The sequence below is a fragment of the Triticum aestivum genome, chromosome 3B (genome assembly GCF_018294505.1).
Source record: "Triticum aestivum cultivar Chinese Spring chromosome 3B, IWGSC CS RefSeq v2.1, whole genome shotgun sequence".
Lineage (NCBI taxonomy): Eukaryota > Viridiplantae > Streptophyta > Magnoliopsida > Poales > Poaceae > Triticum > Triticum aestivum.
In genome coordinates, this window is record NC_057801.1 from 546,336,437 (window position 1) to 546,342,719 (window position 6,283).

Consider the following 6,283-nt stretch of genomic DNA (forward strand, 5'->3'; position numbering starts at 1 on the left):
TATGGATCCAGCTGACCCTGAGCCGTGCAACTCTTCCTCTCTTGCACTGCTCCCATGGCTATTACTTCCTCCATAAAGAAATATAAGCATTTAGATCACTAAAGTAGTGGTCTAAATGCTCCTATATTTCTCTATGGAGCGAGTAGTTGGGATAGAATTTGAAATAGGCAATTGTTTGTTCCTTCTTCAGGAATATTCTGAATGGAGATCTTGAGTTGCTGTGAATAGACATCGTTCGTCTGCAAGATCGTTTATGATTCATAAAAGTGTGTGTATGTATATCATTGGCCAAAGATCATGTCTTTCTTCCTCCTTTTTAGCTCAGTCGACCCGTATCCAGGTGCAAATACTTCCCTTTCTTTGTTATTATGTTGTCTCTCTGTTTACTGCAGAGATACATTGGCTATATGCACGTAGTTTCAGATAAATCTTGGTTACTTTGTACTGATCATAAATCAGTGATGCATCTATTTTTTAGTCATGTGTTTTAATTGTTGTATTGTGAGATGTAGTAGCTTGGAGTAAATAGCTTTACACTATCAAATCTGACAGCACGACGCGCCCCCTCCCTCCATGCTTCGCCATTGGTACTTTCTCCCTACATTGACGTCTACGCTCCCATTGGTTGATGCTAGCCATGGAGGCCGTCTTCTCTAACCGTGCACCGCCAAGACATGGAGACCCTGTCCTTCGAGCACACCAACCCTGACCTACGCATCCCATCGTTGCTCAGGTTCCCATGCCTCGCGGCCATGGAGGTCATCTCCTCAGATGGAGAGCCGGCCCTGGCCCCAACCCGCGTGGGCACTTGTGAAAATATCATCTTAGTTACTGATTTAATAAAGCAATGATATTTCGCTCTCTCCGGTGAAAATATCACTTTGATCAGTTAACACACGAGTCAAACGTAACTGCTAGCAGTCTACCATGCATAATATTATCTCTAAACTCATGTGCCCAAATTTCAAAAATTGTTTGTCTATTAAAAACATGTTCGCCTATTGAAAAAATGTTCTCAAATTCAAAAAATGTTTATGTATTTGAAAACAAATGTATCCAAGTTCCAATAAATCTTCTTGAATTAAGAAATAGTTTACAAATTCAATAATTGTTCACAGATCCCAAAACTATTCAGGATTTTAAAAAAATGATCCAGGAAAGAAAGGAAAAAAAGAATCCCAAAACATATTCATGAATTTGAAAATAGAAACAAAAATATGAAAAAGAAAGGAAGGATGGAAAATATTAAAAAAGAGAAGGACAATGCTAACTTCCAGTCGACTAGAAGTTAGCGATAGATCTGCACGACTCAAAAACCGTAGATGGAAACAATAAATCGCTGGTGGTTTTTTTTCTGGTTTTTTGTTGCATAGTATGAGAAGAAAATATAAGTGCTTGAAAAAGGATTCGAACCCAAGTCTATGCAATAGCTATAGCTATTGAGCTGAACAACCAAGTAAGCCATCTTTAGTTGTTGCCTATTGTAGATAAACAATGTTACTTGAACCTTTCTTATTTCCGCCATATCAGAAAAATAATAAACTTTGGCTTGGTAACTTTCGCATAACCAACGTGATAACTATGGTATGAGCAACATGATAACTATATCATGATAGGGCTGGTAACTACAGTACGAAAAGGTTAAAGCATGATAACTTTAGCATGGGGAAGTATGATAATTTAACACATAAATTATCAGTGAATGTTTCAAAAACGTTTTCCTTTGGATGAAAAGATGCCATGGTGTTTAAACGTAAGATATTTGGTCTGTCATGCATAAAATTATCAAAACTTACATGGAAGTTACCGAAGGAGTTATGTTTCAACATTTTTTTTCTCGAAGTCAAAGTTAACATGGTGGTTGAACGTAAGTAGTGAGGTCCGCGGTGCATAAATATCATGTCAAAGTTACCATGGTCCTAAAAAGTTACCATGGGGTGTACATAAGTTATCACACTACAAGAAACCTGTTAATCTATGACGGATTCCTGGTGACATTTTGGAAATCCGTCATTGAAACCGTCGCCGGCCAGCAATCTCTGTTTGGGCCCAAAAACTATAGCCCCTTAATGACGGATGCGGAGGTACTGTCACGAAAACCGTCACGGATAGACCTACTGGGCCTAGCTTTCCTCCCCTCATACAAACATCCAGACCATCTCAAATTGCTCCTACTGATGTGGCATAGGCATATTAGTTGATTTTTTAATACTGTAAAAAAACAAGGATCCTAATGAAATTAGATGGCTCCAAACTGAACGAATAAACTTATGTATAGCATACAAACACGTGGGGCCAACATGAATCAGGTCTAGTACCAGGCACCCAAGGAAGAAGACACTGAAACAGGCTGAAGTAAAGCGCGCGAAGGAAAAAACGTTCAAGTCGTGTACGCGGCAAAGTCCGAAACAGGAAGCGCTCGGAGGAGAAACATTCAAGTCGTTGACGCGGGGAGTTAAAATTTTTGGGAGCCAACCCATTTATCTCCACAGCCCACCAGCCCGAGAGGCCACAGCCTCGTGCCTCTCCACATGACCACGCAAACCCTAATCCGCCTCCACCCACAGCCGCCGCCTCCTCTCCCTCTCTACTCCCGATTCAGATCCATGCCCAGCCTCCCTCGACGCGCGACTGCCACCCCCTTGATCTCCCGCGCCGCCGCCCCAACCATATCCCGCTCCACCTCCGTCTCCCACCCTCTATCGCTCCTCCACCGCCCCCACACTCTCCCCTATGCAGCCTGCTCAGATCCGCGATGGGGGCACACGCGGCCGTAGCGGCGGTCCCGCATCCGCGTCAAGGTCAGCCCCCTGTTCGTCGTCATGGGCGCGGTGGTCATGAGGAAGGTGGTTGAAGTCGGCGAGATGGACGTTGTCGCCTACCCGCTGCCCAGGACCAAGGACGGCTGCCCCGACGCTCCGGTCTTCACAATCTCGGTCTAGGAGAGGAGGGGTTGACCACTGTTTTATTCAGCACTGCTTGGCCTTATTCGCATCGCCACAAGTGACCTCGCCGGACCACTTGCCATGAAGGTGAGAACCCTTTTCGCTCCCCACTAAATGACTAACAATCCATTTAGGATGCCAGGATAGTGTTTTGTAGTAAAGTAACTTCTGTGGAAGGGAATAATTGTTTTAGAAAGATAGCAAGATGATGTTACGGTTTATATTTTGCATCGTTGATGTGACTGATCTTTTTTAATGTCTAGATTTATATTTACATCTTTTTTTCATGAACATGTATTAGTAACAAATATATGTGGGGTGCTTACATATTTTCTGACGTCGTGATGTGTTTGTATGTGCCGTGTTTGTATGTGCCAATTTACTTTACAGATATACATCATTGAGATCGATCAAAATATGATGAAGAGTGTATATGAAACTGAAAAGATGGTATGCTTAAAGTACGACTATGGAGTAATCTAGGCAGACAAACTGAAACTAATCCTCAATAAGACTCAGAAAATAGTAGAATCCGGAGGAGTTATTTCAATGAATCACTATTGATATCTTGCCCAATGATCAAAAGTAGTAGTGGCTCAAACAGGTAGCACTCATAAACAGACCGTCTGTGCAGATTGTATCTGTAGATAAAAACATTACTTTTAGACAAATAATAGATAAAACAGTATGTAGCTCCCAAGAGCCTTTGCTAAAATTATCTAGCTGGAAGTGTATGTAGATAGCAACTAAATGGTACTCTTTTTATGTAAAACTAACCTTCTAGCAGTTAGTTACAGCACATTTTAGGACAACAGAAAAGTGCACTGCTTAATCTCATACGAGATGGTAACTGTGTGCAAGCACCATATCTAACTGTGCTTAGTCATTCTAAACTGTGAACACACTGAATTATTTGTCTAAAAAGTAATGAGTGTTATTTATACAGCGACTTGAGACACAACTGACAACACAACTCTTAACAGAGCTACAAACAATGATAAGAGATCACAAAAGTTGAGCCAAGCAACTCAAAAAGTATCAACCTCATAGTGCAGAATTCAGTTTGAGATTCTGAATGTGCACGGGGCATCTTAGTCTTAGAGGTGAAGTTTAATCTACAGCAGATGTACTGACACCACGAAGGGTGTTGTAGAGCAGAAGATTTCCCATGGCAATTTCCATACCATGCACATGATCGAGTTACATTGATTTAAGCACCAATCAACCACTTTTAGCTAAAAGTAAATAGGCTCTGCCCCTGAGTTAATTGACTAACCTGGGAACCAAAATCATTTAGACCATTATTTGTGTTTATTTGAACTGAGTCTTTTGCTTTCACTACATCGTCAGTAGAGTTGCTCCTGGTACTACTTTTTACCTGTGTGTTCATTGAGTTGTTGGCCTCTTAAGTAAAACATTTTGCACCAAATACTATTGCTCGGGATTATGGTTCAATGTGTATCTTTCATTTTACGTAGTGGTTAAGTGAAATATTATATATACTAGTAGGTGGGTATGTGCACAACACGTGCGGGGTTCAATTGATGGATACAAATCTTATCCCTTCAAATACAACACCTTCTTGCATGTATGGCTTCAGTGAGTCCATCTCTGAAGTCAGTTCTGATTTGTATGTAAAGGTTCACATATTTAGAATTGGTATCTTGCACTGTAGCCATCTTAAAAAAGCTTCACCAAGAGCTTCCAAATCTTGTTGATGCGATACATTAGTGTGCAATGCTGCGGACACTCGCGGTCCTGCTCTCAGTGCGTGTGCCGTGACCAGCTACGCATGAATGGATAACATCATACATAAGTGAACTTTTCCTACATTGCCTGATATGATGGTTCTGGAAATTAGCAGTGCCTTCGTCGGTACTCTAGCCACTATTGTAGCTGTGAATCCCACCATTTTGAGCTGCTCGATGGACACTATCAACGGCTCACTTTGCTTTTTTGGCCTTGAAATACGTATGTTTAAAACTTGTACACTATATAGTAGTATAGATATCTCAACAGACATAATTAACTCAAATGTACATGTTTAATCATTTCATGTTCTTTGTTTTAATAGAAAATTTCTTTGAAATGTCCCTGTAAAGATTTGTTGCAGCCACATATATCAACCGAATTATGCTCTAATCCGCCAGGATAGGTATTCCACCGACCATCTCACTGCTAATATTCATATTTGATTTCTTTTTGTGTGATATTGAGATGTGCATATGTGTTCTTTTTGCCTGCGGCAATTCTTGTTTGCTTGCTGCTAAAAATGGGCATGTTGACTGAAAAATGCGATGTTGCTGTACATTGTTCCTTGTTCCTGTCATTTTATTGTGGGTGAGCTAGTCACGCTGTCATTTTAAATAAATATTTGGGTGAATGTTTCCCATAATGTATTCTCATGCTAATAGTTCTCACAATTCGTTTTCTGCTGTTCTTTTGCAGGTAATTGAGGTAGAACAGAAGATATTACACTTGAGTTTAGTTTAGAAGGGTAACTCCACTTGGGATGGAACAGATGATACTACACTCAAGACAAGCAACACAGATTATATGTATGATGTATATAAATCTCCGTTGTGATTGTGATATGTAATTGTAATCTGTTATGGTGATCTGAATTTTGTAGTTGTGAATCTGTATTTGTGCACTATATGTTTTTCTTTGCTAAATGGAGATTCTTTACTTTTTTGTGTGGATCAAATATTGGCAACCTGGGCTGAAGATGGGTCTGAACAGGTAAGGACAATAATGATCTAGAACGTGCAAGTATAATAAATGTGTATAAAAGGCAAACTAAAAAGAATATTAAAATAATGGAAAAGTGGTTGAAGGCCCAATAAACAGTGGACTACATGGGCCTAAATATTTGTAGAAAGATAAATTACTGGGCCTTATTGTTGGGCTGCCAAGTCAGATCGACCATGATGCCACATCAGCTGCCATGTCATGGATATCCATGACGGAAATGTCCGTCACAAAGGTCCGGGCCTGGATGGGCCTAGGGCAAGTCGGTGACGGTCAAAAATCCGTCATGGAGGCCGGGTTGCCAATTATGACGCGATATACATGATGGATTTCGTGTCCGTCATGCATACCCATCCATGATGGTTTTCCACTGTCCCGTGACAGATTGAAGCTGTGATGGATTAACAGATTTCTTGTAGTGTCATGTCCTCGATGTGTAAAATATCATGTCATTTGCATAGAAGTTACCATGATATGTTTCAACAACTCCCCACCCCCACCCTGGTCGCCAAAGTTTTTTAGACTGGGGTACATAAGTTATCAAATCTGCAGTGTGTGACATACCATGCTATTCACACAAAAGTTAT

The 6,283-nt window shown here is 40.6% G+C and overlaps 1 long non-coding RNA gene across 1 annotated transcript; it reads left to right on the forward strand.

The window, feature by feature from the left end:
* Positions 1–2,481: 2,481 nt before the first annotated feature.
* Positions 2,482–5,637, forward strand: LOC123070822 (uncharacterized). The gene is made up of 2 exons (XR_006433950.1): positions 2,482–3,032; positions 5,394–5,637. It is a non-coding gene; the product is annotated as an uncharacterized lncRNA (long non-coding RNA).
* Positions 5,638–6,283: the final 646 nt, after the last annotated feature.